Here is a 15,506-nt window from a genome sequence, read left to right as displayed (position 1 = left end):
AGTAGATATTATGCAATATGGTGTGATTTTAAATTCTCTGTAAATGACCATAACTTTCTCAATGAAAATAAATTAGCCCACAGTTTTCTACCTGGAAATGACTTCAAGGACGCTATTTACTACTTTTAGGAGAGTACCTGCCCGCCCCCCCATGACTCTGGGTAGGCGATTTAGGAGAAGTCTGTGTCTTGCCCTTAAGAAACTAAAATCTGATACAATAGTCATGTATAAATAATGAACAGAAATGTTTCCAAAATGCTGTCAACAAATCACTAGGTGTTTCAAGATGTCCAGGGAGGAAAATACTCTGCAATTGACTTTTATGCCTTAATCATTAAAACTATGTTCACGTGGGGCCTTTATTCTCAGGTGTCATTTTCCTGAGCTGTGATTCTCAGGTTGCATTTCTTTTCAACCTGAGAGTTGCCCGTGGCTTTTCCAAGTGTAAATGGCACCACTTTAAAACCTCTGATCCTGGGCCTCCCTGGTGGCGCAGTGGTTGGGTGTCCGCCTGCCGATGCAGGGGATGCGGGTTCGTGCCCCGGTCTGGGAGGATCCCATATGCCGCGGAGCGGCTGGGCCCGTGAGCCATGGCCGCTGGGCCTGCGCATCCGGAGCCTGTGCTCCGCAACGGGAGAGGCCACAACAGTGAGAGGCCCACATACCGCAAAAAAAAAAAAAAAAAAAAAAAAAAAAAACCTCTGATCCTTTTATTAGGCTACCAAAGGAAACCCCTGGATTGAAATATAAGTATCCCCCTAGCTTTGTCAGAAAATAAATTGTGGATGTGGCTTATGTGTCTTGGATGGGAAAGAATCTAAACCATTTTATTCAAATGACAAAACAAACAAAACTGTGGTACCTTTCAATCAGTGAAAAACATCCACACCATGGCTGTCAAGTCTTGTTTCATCTGTATTTACATACTTTTCCCTCACTTTTCCCTTTTAAGAATCTTAAGAATAGAGGAGAAACTGTCCCTTTGATAGTTGAATGAGTAAATAGTTAATACATCATAACATTTGATATCCCAAGGTACATGAATTTGGCATCAGGATTAGCTTCTTAAGTATTTTATTCCCGGGATTCTTGAGTACATACACTGTGAATTTGTCAGTAGCCATCAGAATGTGTGTCGTTGGCAGGAATAAACTGGCTTGCCAGAAGCAGCAAGCAAAATTCTTGTGTCAGAAGTTAGTAATTTCATTGTTTCCTCTTAGCGAAATTACTTATTAAAATTCATTCGTTCTACAAATGTTTGTTAAATCCTACTGCACGCTTGGCAGGCAATGTTCTTGGTGCTTGAAATCCATCAGTGAAGAAAATGGATAAAAATTCTTATTCCTTGTGCAGGTGACATTCTAGCCAAGTGATGCAAACAATAAGTAATAAACATAAATAAATAAATTATATACTATATAAATAAATTATATGCTATATAAAGTAGTGTGGAAAAGAAAGAGTAGATCAGGATAAGGGGAGGACTTATTCAACACCAAGTTTACCCATCCATTTATTCAACACTTGGTAAGTGCCACATATGATAAACGCTGTGATATGGTGACTAGCAACATCAGACAGAGTCCCTGTTTTCAGGTAGTCTGCATGCTCCTGGGAGACACAGCCATTAGTCAAATAATAAAACACCCTCCTCTTCTCCACTCTCTTCCCCTACTTGATCTTTCTCCATAGACTTATCACCCTTTAATATATTTCATATTTTACTTACATATTTTATTTATTCTCTGGCTCTTCCCACTAGAGTGTAAGCTTCTTAACAAAAATAGTTTATGTCTGCTCTATCTACATTTGTATTGCCAGTATGTAAAACAATGCCTGGCTCCTAGTCAGTGTTCAATATATATTTATTTTTTGCATGAATAGATGAGATAATCACAAATATTCATATGTTCAGCTACATTTGCTTGGGTTTCCACTTTCCACTGTTGTATAGGAATTTCACTGTTGAAAAATAGAACTAATCATCCCTAATACTATTCCTCATAATAATAGCATTGTTGTGAAATGAAGAAATTTCTAGCATTAGAAAAAACTAACTTGAATAATGTATAGTTATAGGAACAGAGTGTTAACAGCAAAAACCAAGCAAAAATCATACAATTCTGAGAGCAAATTTTATCTTTATTACCTAACAGAGTACAACATAATTATTCTAACACTACTTTGAATGTAACAGAATACAGTATAAATGAGAGTTTCCAGAAAGGAGAAATGGGGATTAAATTGTGGATAATTTTTGTAGCAAGCCATAGAAGGGAAAAATATAAATAGCAAATAAACCTCTGTGTCTTCACAGAATTATGAAGCCAAATGGACTATATCTCACACCCTTGGGTATCTTATTATGAAGTTCTCCAAATCAGCAAAGAAAGAATTCTGTTGCTTTAAAGGTAAGTTTTTCTTAAGTATTTTATTGGTCGTAGCATATCTGTGAAGTCCATTGATTCATTGATTAGATATGATATTATAAAACACATGACATGAAAATGTTGTCCGTGGGAGTTAGGTAGACTTGAACATATTTACTTAACTTTCCATTTCATATCTATGATTTGAAATTTCCTTCCTCTCAAATGTACTACAATCCTATAATATTCTTTGTCAATTGTGTTATGCAATTTTAGATAAAATCAATCCCACCAACTTAAAAGGTCCAAGAAAATAACATATGCTCATTAAAAATGTCTGTGTATTCATTCTTTGCAGAAATTCTTTAGCTGTTAATTATAAATGGAGGGTATCTTATCTAATGAATCAAATAAAAGTAAAATTTATCTTTCAGAATAAATATCCCAAAACAATTTTAATATGACTTTTTTATATAAATTTATTTATTTTTGGCTGTGTTGGGTCTTCATTGCTGGGTGCGGGCTTTCTCTAGTTGCGGCGAGCGGGGGCTATCTGTTGCAGTGGGTGGGCTTCTCACTGCGGTGGCTTCTCTTGTTGTAGAGCATGGGCTCTAGACGCATGGGCTCAGTAGTTGTGGCTCATGGGCTCTAGAATTCAGGCTCAGTAGCTGTGGCACATGGGCTTAGTTGCTCCACAGCATGTGGGCTCTTCCTGGACCAGGGCTCAAACCCGTGTCCCCTGCATTGGCAGGAGGATTCTTAACCACTGCGCCACCAGGGAAGCCCAATATGACATATTAATGCTCTGGAAACAATACTTTAATAATTAAAGTTTCTTCAGCCTTAAGAATTGTGAATGACTGGGGATTACTTTTGACTGAACATCTAAATTCTAAACAACTGTGAGAAAGAATAGTTTCATAACAAAGGTTAAAAAAAATAAAACCTTGATTTTACTTAATAATCTGAAACTGTATCTTCTCATATCACCATCCCCAGAACTTCCAGAGACTCCTTTTCAACAAAAGTGATAGCATAACTCATCAGTCATGGAGACTCATTCTGTCTCTAATACATGTCCCCCTAACATTTCTCTATTTTAAGTTTTCCCTGATTGGAATAATCAACTGTCTCTAGCATCAAGAAGGTAGGGAATTATAAGCATGTAACACCACATAATTTCTACTACACATTCAGGCTTAACAGCAACAAAATGTAGGGGTTCAGAGCATGTCATCCCAAAATATGCCCCCTTGGAATATTGGTTATTTTGAGTGAGTTAAAGGCACCTTAAAAATAGCAGATCCAGCAGGACACTTTGACCTTCCTTTTTCTTCCTGAAAGGAGGAGATAAAAATCTCAGGTGAAAGGTGCCCTCTCTGTATCAGGAGGAAAGAAGACATTCTTATCACCAGAGATGGGAAGTCAAAGCTGAAAGAAATCTGTACAAAAGAACTTGTTAAACTAACCCTCGTCTTTCTAGTCACCTTTCCACAATTCACTGCCCTAGCCCAAACCCCTTTGCCTTGTCACATCCTCAATGTTTATTATACTTTGTCCAACCCAGGACATAAGCATCCAGCTCTGATTGCTTCCTTGGGTCTTCATTTTCCTGTGAAGGTGCCCATGCAATGTAAAAATAAAATATGCAGTCTTTTTATTAAACTTGTTTTTCTTTTCTTCAAGTTTTGCTCAAAGCCCTAAGAGTTAACTTAGCATTTCAAAGATTACAGTCACAGATGCCAGGGTAACCTATTATCTCCCTACTGGGAGAAGTGGCCGCAGTGACAGTGTCGTGAGGGGGATAAGCGGAGAGGTTCTTACCTTCTTTTTTTCTTTGACTCCATGTCTGTGCACTTCCCAGCACCTGGGCTGTGGCTGGACTGTTTCTTTATGTCCTCTCACATAGAAACATGGCTTCACGTTTTACATTCTTGGTTCCTTTATTGTCCATCTCTGAGTCCCACACCCCTTCCTGCCCCAGAACTAGGCACATAGACACCTGTGATCAACAGATTATTAACATTTAAATCCCTCCCCTCCTGAAGTTCCCTGGCATAAAGGGATGGGTGTGTAGAGCTACCCCCATCTGCTGGTGACAAGAAGCCCTGAGCACTACCCCCAAACTTAAGTCACCAAGATCAAGGTAGAAGAGTGGGCCATTGGGGGAAGCAGATAAAGTGTTTGTGCATGCATAAGTGAGCTATATCTCCTTTCAGGTTCCAACAGCTCAACAGCTGCAAAGCCCAAAGACTTGCTTCAGTTTGGGGATCTAATTAATGCTTTCTCTCTACTGTTTCTTACCTTTGGGAATTCCTGCTCTTTCTCATCTAGCATAGAGAAGAGAGCAACAGAAACTTCTAACATTCTCTACCACCCACAGCCCAATTTCAAGAATGCCTGGACCCTTTCTTCCCTTGCCTGGAATAGAAAGCAAAAACCAAAAGCACCGTTTGGACTGCTCATTCCAATCCTACCTCCCAGTCCTCAGCCAACAAATGTCTCAGTCCTTTCAACATGTCTGCTACTGGTTTCTGTGAACTTCTCTCAAATCCTGCCAGCCTGTGAGGATCTCCTCTGTCTCTCTCAGCAAACCATGTTTCAAACAGGAACCCATCTTTGTCAGCAAAATTGATACATTTTTACTCTCTATATTTCTTCATTGTTATCCCAAAAACAACCATGAAGCTTCCAGAGCAGAGATCAGAGTCATTGTCTTTGTCATTGTCATTACTGAGTATAGTGACTGCACCAGTTTCCCTCCTTCAGGGTTACCAGAATCTGTGTCTCCCGAACTGCATTTCTTAATGTTACTGAATCTGGACTTGGGTCTTAAGCGCAGCAAAGCCAATATACTGACACTGGGTTGTGGTGAAGGAAAGTAGTGTTTATTTGCAGGGCACCAAGCAAGGAAAATGCGCAGCTCATGCTCAAAAGACCTGAACTCCCCAGTGGCTTCCCGGGAAGGGTTTTCAAAGGCAGTGTGAGGGAGAGGGCTGCAGGTGCCTGATTATCTTGTGCTCAATTCCAGTATTGGTTGACATCAAGGTGAAGTTTCCAGCATCATCAATCTTCTAGTTTCAACTGGTCTGGGGTCTACATGATTTTGGTCAGCAATTTTCATCTGGTAGGGGTCTAGTTCTTATAAAAACAACTTTGGAATGTGTGTCAGGCCTTTATATCTTTGAGGAAACTGGGAGTTCAGTGACTCTGCTACGTGGCTGATTTATCATCTAAATTGTTACCTGTTTCCCAGCTCAACAGCTATTCTTTGTTTCTGCATCTTCACATTTCCTGATCATTTACTCTTAAACCAGCTTTTGAGACTCAGGGAAAACCTGAGAGACTAAGTCAAAAGCCTTTTATTTCAAAAGATGGGGACATAGGGGGTTGTATATGGTTTCATCAAGACCCCAAATAAACTATTTTCTTATCTGCAGCCTCCTGCATTATTTTATTTTCGTTGACAGTAGGAATGTCTACTACATGCTTACCCTATGACAGCAATTCCACTCCCAGATATTTACCCAAAACCAGTAATAAAACCATTACATACCTAGCAAAGTGTCTTGCACACTGTAGTATTTAATTAACATTGAACAGAGGACAAAAAACGCCTAATATAATCACTCGATATTTTAATCATTTTTCTACCATGTTAACTAGCATGTGGAAATTAGTGGAACCTAAATAAACATCTCTCCAATTACATGTTACAGATGACTGCCACCAGGTGTCATGCCAACAGGTTTCTTTCAACTGGCTGAAATTGTATGTAACTAATTTTTAATTATTTAAATCTATGGCCTTTAAAATTAAATCATGAAACTGAGGCAATGTGAATGATATACTGAGTGGTAAGTGCAATTAAATCTGTATATACATTTCATTCACAATTGATTCATGTCTAATAATCACAATTAAAACTCAATTCTAACCAAAATTGCTAATAAATATAAACTGAAATAAAAAGGCATGCATATATGCATGTATGGCTTTCTGATTATATGATACTCTACTAAGAAAATGAGAATTCCCCTCAGATCCCTTTCTGTCATTCTCATCTTTGCAGTGACTATCCTTCTGCTTCTCTGTCCTGCCCCACTCCACCACTGCCACTCTTCTTCTGCCTATTTGTCTATCTACCACTCCTCTTTGGCTCTTTTCCCTTTCTCATGCTTACCTTTCCTTCCCCATCTTTCAATAAATATATTGTATTTAATATCTCTAAAAACTAAACAAACCCACTTGTTGAAATTTAATATTAACGTATGTTAGTTCTGTGCACCTATCTTTTAAAAAGTCTTTGAGCAAACTTTCACATTAGGATATGCTATGCCAAATTGTCACTTATGTTCCAACCTAATCTAAGAGTGACAAAGACTACTGATTGAAATTTGTATTTTTACCTACAGTCAAAGGTAGTAATGATATTCAAAAAAGATAACTTTATTTATTATTGCCAGATTTACAAATATCTTTGTGTATATATTTGTATATTTAATTATAATCATATAATCGTATAATGTTTGCTTGAATTATGGTTTCAGAGCTAATTATAGCTATTACTAGCCATTAAATGAGGAAATGTATTTGCAGCTCAAAAATTTGTCTTGTTATATTTTCTAGTGGAAAAAGGCATATACTAACAGGTTATTAACTAGTTTTAAGTGGATTCACATTATTACCCTGAATAATAAAACAATAAGCAAGTCTCTGCTTTATAGATTATGAATTGTTAAATATTTGTTTGCCTGAATTTTCAATATTTTTATATTTATGATCATTTTTGTAAGTAAAATCAATGTAAGATTTAAGTACTTATGAACAAAAAGATGAATCACCATTTTCTATTAAACTGCATTAATTCTTTCCAGCAAGAAGTAGTTTATTAAATTATATCTTACTAACTTCCAGCATGACACATTTGTCATATTACCTAATAGGCTGTGTTATGGGATAATTTCAGTAGAATATATTTTGAATTATTCTAAACTGTCTTAAATTGACTGATAAATTTAAAGAAACCATAGTTATTTTATGAATTACCTAGTTCTACCTCTAAATTTCACCTAAACCTTCCTATTAAAAACAAAGTTATGGTTTCAATAAACTTTAGATTATTAATACATTGTAGTCCTCCTTTTCCCTCTAAACATCATTTGACTATTTTTTCCACCATGAATTATTTTGTTTCCTTTAAAATTCTTAAATAATTTTGGGATTTTTGGTCAATATGAAAATATTCTAATTTCCTTATAATTTGTTATTAATGCTAATTTACTTCTTAATTTATTTGCCCTTTATAACATCTTTCTCTTTTGACATCTTTAAAATGTCTTTGTAAGATGGCTTTGAGCTGAGACATTTCATCCGCTGATTTTGATGCTGTACATGCTTGTGAAATACTGCTAAGTAAATCCTTGAAAATTTTCCCTATCATTACTTGTTTTTCCTCTTATATTAAAAAAGTATTTTGTATACTATTTACATGCAAAATATAAATTTCTGAAATCTGACTTCCAAAGTCTATTATCTCAATTTCAAAGAGTGAAGGAACTTGAACAAATTTGAACTATTGTTCAAATGTTCTAATATCTCTTTATCTTACAAAATGTACTACTGATACTCTTACTATTTTAAAACCTTGAAGTATCCTTTAAGATTGAGTGTATCTTATAAATAATGAGCAATATGATCGAATTTGCCATGCTAAAACCATTCACCTGTTCTCACCACACATTCACAATATGTGTCATCTTAGAAATTCTCCAGGAATCAAAAATTTAACCAGTGTTACTAAATGAACTTCCTATAATTGTGTGTGAAAAGAGAGGAAATGCCTATTTCATAAAAACATTGGTAACTTCATTTTATTTATTTTACTGACTTCTCTGAATGAGAAAACCAATCTTGATACATAAGTGGAAGGAAAATAGGTAGCTAGAAGCTTCACATTGCTGGTGTGTGTCCTCTACAGAGAAAAAACACACAAAAAAATATTACTCAGATCCAGCTCTTTAATTTTTTGGTCTTTTGGGGTTTTTGCAAGATGAAAAACATAAGAACTTTGTAGGAAAGCTGTGTTCTCTTAGACCAACCATTCGTACAGGGCCTTAATTTCCTACAAAAAGAGAAGTTTAGACTAAATCAAAGTAAGACGGTAAAAGGCAAAACTGATTTTTCACAGATCATAATGTTTAAAAATAGATGTCATTAATTTCCTTGAGCTTGACAAATCCCTCAGGAGTCTCATCTGAGTCTCATCTCATCCTTTAGCTGTAGGTAGTTAACAGAACATTAAACAATAAAAAGTCTGAAATCAGTCAAACGATGAGTTCAACCACTCTTCTCCTTTCAGTACGTCACACTTATTCTCCAGCCTGGAGAGACCCACACGCAGGGAATGTTGCTGTTCCTATTTGTTTATAAAATATAAAGAAGTGTGTGCATAATAACAAATCATATTATTATCATTATTGTAAATAAGAGAAGTATATTCTTCTTATTTATTATGGTTAATAACAGAAGTACATTACTAGGAGGCATATCATTGTTAAGCACATTTTAAGAGGCATTATAGGGACTTCCCTGGTGGTGCAGTGGTTAAGAATCTGCCTGTCAATGCAGGGGACACGGGTTTGAACCCTGGTTAGGGAGGATCTCACATACCGTGGGGCAACTAAGCTCCTGCGCCAGAACTACTGAGCCTGTGCTCTAGAGCCGGACAACCACAACTACTGAAGCTCGCGTGCCTAGAGCCCGTGCTCCACAACAAGAGAAACCACCGCAATGAGAAGCCCGCTCACCGCAGTGAAGGGTAGCTCCCGCTGGCTGCAACTAGAGAAAGCCCGCATGCAGCAATGAAGACCCAACACAGCCCAAAAATTATTAATTAATTATTTTTTTAATTATTTTTTTTAAAGAGGCATTAGCTTAAACTCATTCATTAGAGCTCATGACTAGATTAAAATGTTTTTAAAACTGCATAGGTGACTCTCTAAAGCAAACCTAGGACTAACAGACTGAAATTACTGAGAGGCAAGTGTTAGTTCAATATAAGGAAGAACTTTCTAGTACTAGTGCTGCCTTCAGTGAAATGTGGTAGACTCAAAAAACACTGTGTTTCTGTTATTGACAGAAATCTAACAAAAGTGGAATCATTACATGCGAGAGACACATCCAGACTCCGTGTGTTAATTAGAGCCAGGAGAGTCACCCAGAGCCCAGACTGCTACAGTAGTTTGGGTCCAAAACCACCTTACACAGACAACCAGAAAAATGATCTTCCACAGTTTCCCAGTCCAAGGTTCCTTCCCAGCAGTGATTCTAATGATGTGAATAGGTGTGTATATTATTTATTTTCCCTGACTTCAACCGAAATCAGTAGGAAAAAACAACAGGTTTGTGCCACACTCAGAAACTTGTGAGCATACAGGCTCAACTTCTCCCCCTGGGACATCATTCAAATTTTCACTCTCATGATTTCATCTTTAGTTGATGTCATACACCTGTTCCAAACTCTTTTTCCATACCTATTTCCAAGGGAGATAGGGCCACCTCTATTTGTAATTCACTTTAAGTTCATGTGATTTTCTCATTATAATGTCTTGGCATAAGAAGACACACCTGCTGCCAGGGCAACCTAAATGCACAATTTGTTTCCTTAAAACAGATGCTACCTGGTCAAATTCCTTCTGTATTCTTGGTTGGCCTCACTTTTGTGTTATTAAAATACAAGCGTTCTGTAGTTTCCTGCTTATTATTTTTTCCTGTTTTTTACAGGGTCTTGTTGATCTATACTCTTTTCCTTTGATTCGCTGACATTTTATTTTTACTGTCTAACTCAAATACATTTCCCCACCTTGAAAGTGAGATAGTTTTCCCATCTTTTACATAGTCTGTCTCAGAATTTTTATCTCCATTAAAAAAGCAAAGAGGGATCAACCTCTGTAATTTAAAAGCTTATATTTGATCAAAACTTCAGTGTATGTCTCAAATAATTGAGGTTAATATATTTTATTTTTATAGAATCAATGGAAGCCTATATGAGCATTGCAACCACTTTTTAACTTGTGCTATTTTAGTTTCATCACAGAATCATGTCTTCTTTAACATACTTAACCTGGTCAAATCGACTGTAATCATTTTTTTCCCTTTTGATTTTTGATGTTTTTGATGTTAAATTTGATATCCTGGGCATGGGAAAACCTCTTACAAACTACCCTCTTTGCCTTTTTTTGTACTACCTCAGATATTTCTGAAAGCATCCTTGTTTTTGATAACATTAAGATATGTCAAACCCATTCTTATTTTTCCAATCTTATGAGGTAAAGTCATCTATATTTCAAGAAGTTCTGGAATATTTTAGAGAAAAAGAATATCAGAAGTCATTATATTGACATTAGATTATATATTAAACTATTCCATGTGATTATAAGAGGCAGGGAGAGTGACACCAGAGGACACAAGAAGTGTCTGCTTGCATCATTAATGCATATTGAATATTGGAAGAGAAAAGTATGTTCACAAATAACATAATGAAGTATATTTTAGCTTATTCAAAATGATGAAAATGTTAAAAGGGCAAAAATAGCTTACAAAAGTGAAACTTTATAACAGCAATTTTTCTTAGCATATTGGAACAAATCATTTGCAGCAGTAGAGTTTTCTCAAAAAGAAGGGAAAATTAGAAACAATAGTCCCTGCCAATAAAATATTCTGCCTTTTCCTCTCATATATTCAAAACTGAAGAATGCAACTTAAGGAACTTTAATTAAGGTTAGCTCTTTTCTATAAATCATAGGATTTTTAAATAGGTGGCTTGGGAAAGACGTCAGAGGACATATTCTTTCTTATGCATCTTAACCAGTTAATTACTTTTTAAAAATAGTAAATGAAGGAACCATTTCATTTATGTTTGTTTTGAATCATTATAAGGTAACAGACATTTCCAAAATGAAGTTCTGAGAGTATATCTTGAAGATATATTTCTTCCATAAAATGAAATTTAAAAAAAAATTTTCTTGGGATTCCCTGCTGGCGCAGTGGTTGACAGTCCGCCTGCCGATGCAGGGGACACGGGTTCGTGCCCCGGTCTGGGATGATCCCACATGCCGCGAAGCGGCTGGGCCCGTGAGCCATGGACGCTGAGCCTGCGCATCCGGAGCCTGTGCTCCGTAAGGGGAGAGGCCACAACAGTGAGAGGACCGCGTACTGCAAAAAAAAAAAAAAAAAAAAAAAAAAAAAAAAAAAATTTCATCTTTTTTCAGAGAGTGGCTTTGTGGATTTATGAAAAGTATTGCTCTTTATTTTAACTGTATATGGAAACATTAGGTACAGACCAATTATTGCCAAATTTCATTCAGCCAGCTGCCATTCATATGATGCAGATGTTTATGATCAAGTCTCCCTAGAGACCTCAAGGTGTTGCATCAGAAAAAGAGTCAGTTCATAAGCCTTAGCTGTATTTCTAAGAGCTGTCATTTCTCCTAATCACATCAACTACAAGTGTGCTAAATTCATTCATAGACATATGCTGAGCATTACATCAGAATCAATCTTCATTCATTACAACTACTCTTTGCTTTTTAATTATTAAGAAGCGTATCAATGGATAAGCCTATTGTCATACCTTTAAGTTAGGATTTCTTAAATTGTTTTTTTTCCCTAAAGTTTGAAAGAGGCTAGATGTGACAGGGATTTGAGTTTTCCTTGAAGGACAAAAGTCTGAAAATAACTTAGTATAAAATCAGTAAGAATTTATAAAGAAATAAATATTAAATAAAAACAAACTCAACTGATCTTTGACCATCAGATGAGAAGGCAGGGCCTTGGCTCAACTTTTCATTTAATTATACCTTGGCTGAATATTCTGGGTAGAAAGAACTTGCCTTTTTCTTATACTCATTTGTAGAAAGACTAGATTAAAACATTTTGCATACACACCCAAATTTTTTATTATTACTGTACTAATCTGACTAAGAATAGAGTGTTATGTAGTTTAGGACTCAGAATAAGTCTCAGAAGTATGAAATTGAATTTATAAAGGAAATTAGTACCCTGAAAGTTCTCAGGTTGAGTAGCTCTATATACTGTTCATTCTGGACAATTCTGCAAACCACAATGCTTTCTTATCCATATTTACCTTCACATACTTTACCTTCATTGTGTATTTCTAATGCTATTTATAGTTTGCTGTTATCACCAAAAAAACACAGTTGTCCATATTTTAAAACTTGTATCACTACAAAAATTAATTTCTAATGTAGTGCAGAGAATTCAATGATCTTCAATGATGTTTGCATAATCTTTATGCAAAAGACAATTTATGTCTTTGATGATATGTTGTTATAACATGGTGTTGGCAGAGCACCAGTTGAAAACTTTCTTACTGTCCCAGGATTAAGGCCTTAGGGTCCACAGTCTAACACCGAGTAATGCAAGCATATCTTCCTATTTTCCCAGAATTAGTGCCCAAATCCACATTCTAATGTCAAGTAATGTCAAATTCTAAAAGCAAAAAACTATGAGCTACTAAGCTACTGAAGCAGCTGAGCATTTGGTATCCTAGATTTAAAGCTGCTGATGAGAGAAGAGAAGAGCAAGACATAATGAGGAGAGAACCACAAGGGGGCACAGCCTGTACTCCCACTGTGTGGTGTGAAAAGGATATCTTTGTTTCCCACAGTCACTGTGAGTGTAGGTTAGACATTGAGTTATTTTACTAGCACTCCCTAAGAGACCTACAAACTAGGATAGGAATCCCCAACCACAAGAGGTAATGAAGCAAACTTCCCCTAGCAGAAATGAGGAATAATAGGTGGTTAAGCATCAGCTGACTTTCCCAAGCCAGACTACAAAGGGTAAGAGTCCCTTAGAGCCCTTCAAAGAACTAGCAAATTTCTGCCCATAAGAAAACCAGCACTTAGATGCCTACCACAGAGAAGTAGCTGCAAGTGACAGAAAGTGAAGAGCAATCCACCAGTGGAGGATTAGTTTAAGTAATGGGAGAGCAGTTTCAGCTAACAAAGTAAATGTCAGCCAATTATCCATAGGCAGTTGCGTATTTACACATTTTGACTCTTCCTCCCTGCCTCAGCACCAGTGGACGAAGGGCTTGAAAAGACACAGGGTTATGAGAGATTTTTTCCACTCCCATCATTAAGCACAATTTCCAAGTCGCTGGACTCTGGGGAAAGGAGAGCTTATATTGATTAAGAGATTTATATTCTAAAGTAGATAAGACTTCATATTACCAACCAGTAACTTGTATTCTTTTTCTTATGTAAAATACCTATGTACATCTCATTTATAAAAGAAAGTTCTGTTTCATCTGTAATTCTATGGTACCAATCATTTTCTCTCAGTATTTAGAATATATTATTTCACTATTTTCTGGCTTCAGTTTCTACTGCTGAGTAATCAATTTTTAATCTAATTGTTCATCCTTTGTGATTTTTCTATTTTACTCTCTAATACTTTAAATATCTCTTCTTCATTAATATCTTAATTTCACTATGTCTAGGTGTATGTTTGTTTTTATTTACCTCCTTGGGATTCATTGAGTTTCCTGAATTTGATATTGGTGTATCTGAAATGGCAATTATCTCTTCAAATATTTTCTTCTCACCATCTTTATATTTTATTATTCTGGAACTATAATTAGGAGTATCTGGGAACTCTTCCCTCTGTCCTCTCTTTCATATTTTCCTTCCTTTTCTTTCTTTGCTGCATCCTGGGTAATTTCTTTGTATCATTTAATGATGCTTTCTTCAACTGTGTAATGTGTTATTTTATCCATCAATCAAGTTTTTTAATCTAATTTTATATTTTAATTTTTACAACTTCTGTTTGGTTCTTAATTGATGGTAATTTGGTCTTTGTTTATATTTTTGATTCACTCTTTTACCTTTTGGAATTAAAAAATACTCATTTATATTCTTCTGATTATTACAATATCTACAGGCTTTGCAAATATGGTTCATAACATTCTGTTTCTGTTAACCTTGCTTACAGCTTATTCTTCATGTTTTTAATATTTTTATTAGGGGATGATATTCTTTGGAACTCTGAGAAATGTTTAAAAATTGTGTTTTCTTTCCTCCATAGCAGATTTGTGCTTTCTTTTGCTGGGCTCTTCGGGTCACTGCCAATCCAGAATCACTTTGACTTAATTATTGGCTTGGGTTTTAAGTCACACAGTAGTATGAATTAATGCTCCATATCCATGGTCTTGGGGTGATGTAGGGCAAAAGGAATCTTAAGTTGGTATGTGAGAGTTACCTAAAAGAGGTGGCTGAGGATATGCACGCAGGATTATTTGTGTTGCATATGAAAGGCATGCTCACAGGTAGTTGTTTGCTAACTCTAGGAATTAGGTACCCCTGGGTAGGGCAGTCTCTCCCAAATCAGCAAGGCCCCAAGATATCAAAGCATCATAAAATATTAAAAATCATAATACACAAGGCTAGACAAGCAAGTACTCTCAACATCTTCCACTGAAAGGGGATTTCGCCTCTTTTTTTCAGTCACTGAGTTTATTGTCCTCTGGGAAGTGATGTCTCAGATTTTTGAGGTTATCTCTGACCCAGCCTTCTAGGACACTCAGACCCATGCTTTGCCTCCAGCTTCGTGGGTGCACGTGACTTTAAAATCCAGGCCCAAGTTTACTGACAATTGTCAGGTTTTCTCCAGGCAAATACTGACTCCAGTGCTCACTTACTGCTCTGGATTTGTGGTTTTTGTCAATTCTGCCCTCTAATGTTTTTTCTTAATTTACTACCACATTAGCAATGATTTTAAAAACATTTTTTAACATTTAACCAATTATTTCAGGCATTTGATGTTGGGGGGGGGGTGGTTTCTGCTAGACTGGTCAACCATTTTGCCAAAATTAAAGTCTTAGATTTACACTTTAATGTCTCTTTGCGTGCTGAAAGTTATTCAATAAACTCTATTAAAAGCAAGGGAAAAAAATCCTAAAATACTATCTAATGAAATTTTAATCTTGAAGTTTTTTAGGGTTTCCAAACAGTTTTAAACATTTTGAACAATTGCCACAAACATATAAGCTACTTGAAAATTTTGACCAAATGTTCTGTAATTATTATTTTCTCTAAGAAATTTTAAACCTTT

General features: G+C 36.1%; 1 long non-coding RNA gene across 2 annotated transcripts in view; it reads left to right on the top strand.

The window, feature by feature from the left end:
• The first annotated feature begins 2,321 nt into the window (after positions 1 to 2,321).
• The window catches only part of LOC132483376 (uncharacterized), a 118,824-nt gene continuing 105,639 nt past the window's right edge, over positions 2,322 to 15,506 (top strand). For both annotated transcript variants that reach the window (XR_009531066.1, XR_009531063.1), the window contains exon 1: positions 2,322 to 2,411. This is a non-coding gene — a long non-coding RNA (uncharacterized LOC132483376). The remainder of the gene's footprint in view (positions 2,412 to 15,506) is intronic.

This window comes from Mesoplodon densirostris, chromosome 1 (genome assembly GCF_025265405.1).
Source record: "Mesoplodon densirostris isolate mMesDen1 chromosome 1, mMesDen1 primary haplotype, whole genome shotgun sequence".
In the NCBI taxonomy this organism is placed as follows: domain Eukaryota; kingdom Metazoa; phylum Chordata; class Mammalia; order Artiodactyla; family Ziphiidae; genus Mesoplodon; species Mesoplodon densirostris.
Note: the sequence above shows the minus strand (reverse complement) of the source record. Positions and strands in the feature narration are given on the sequence as shown.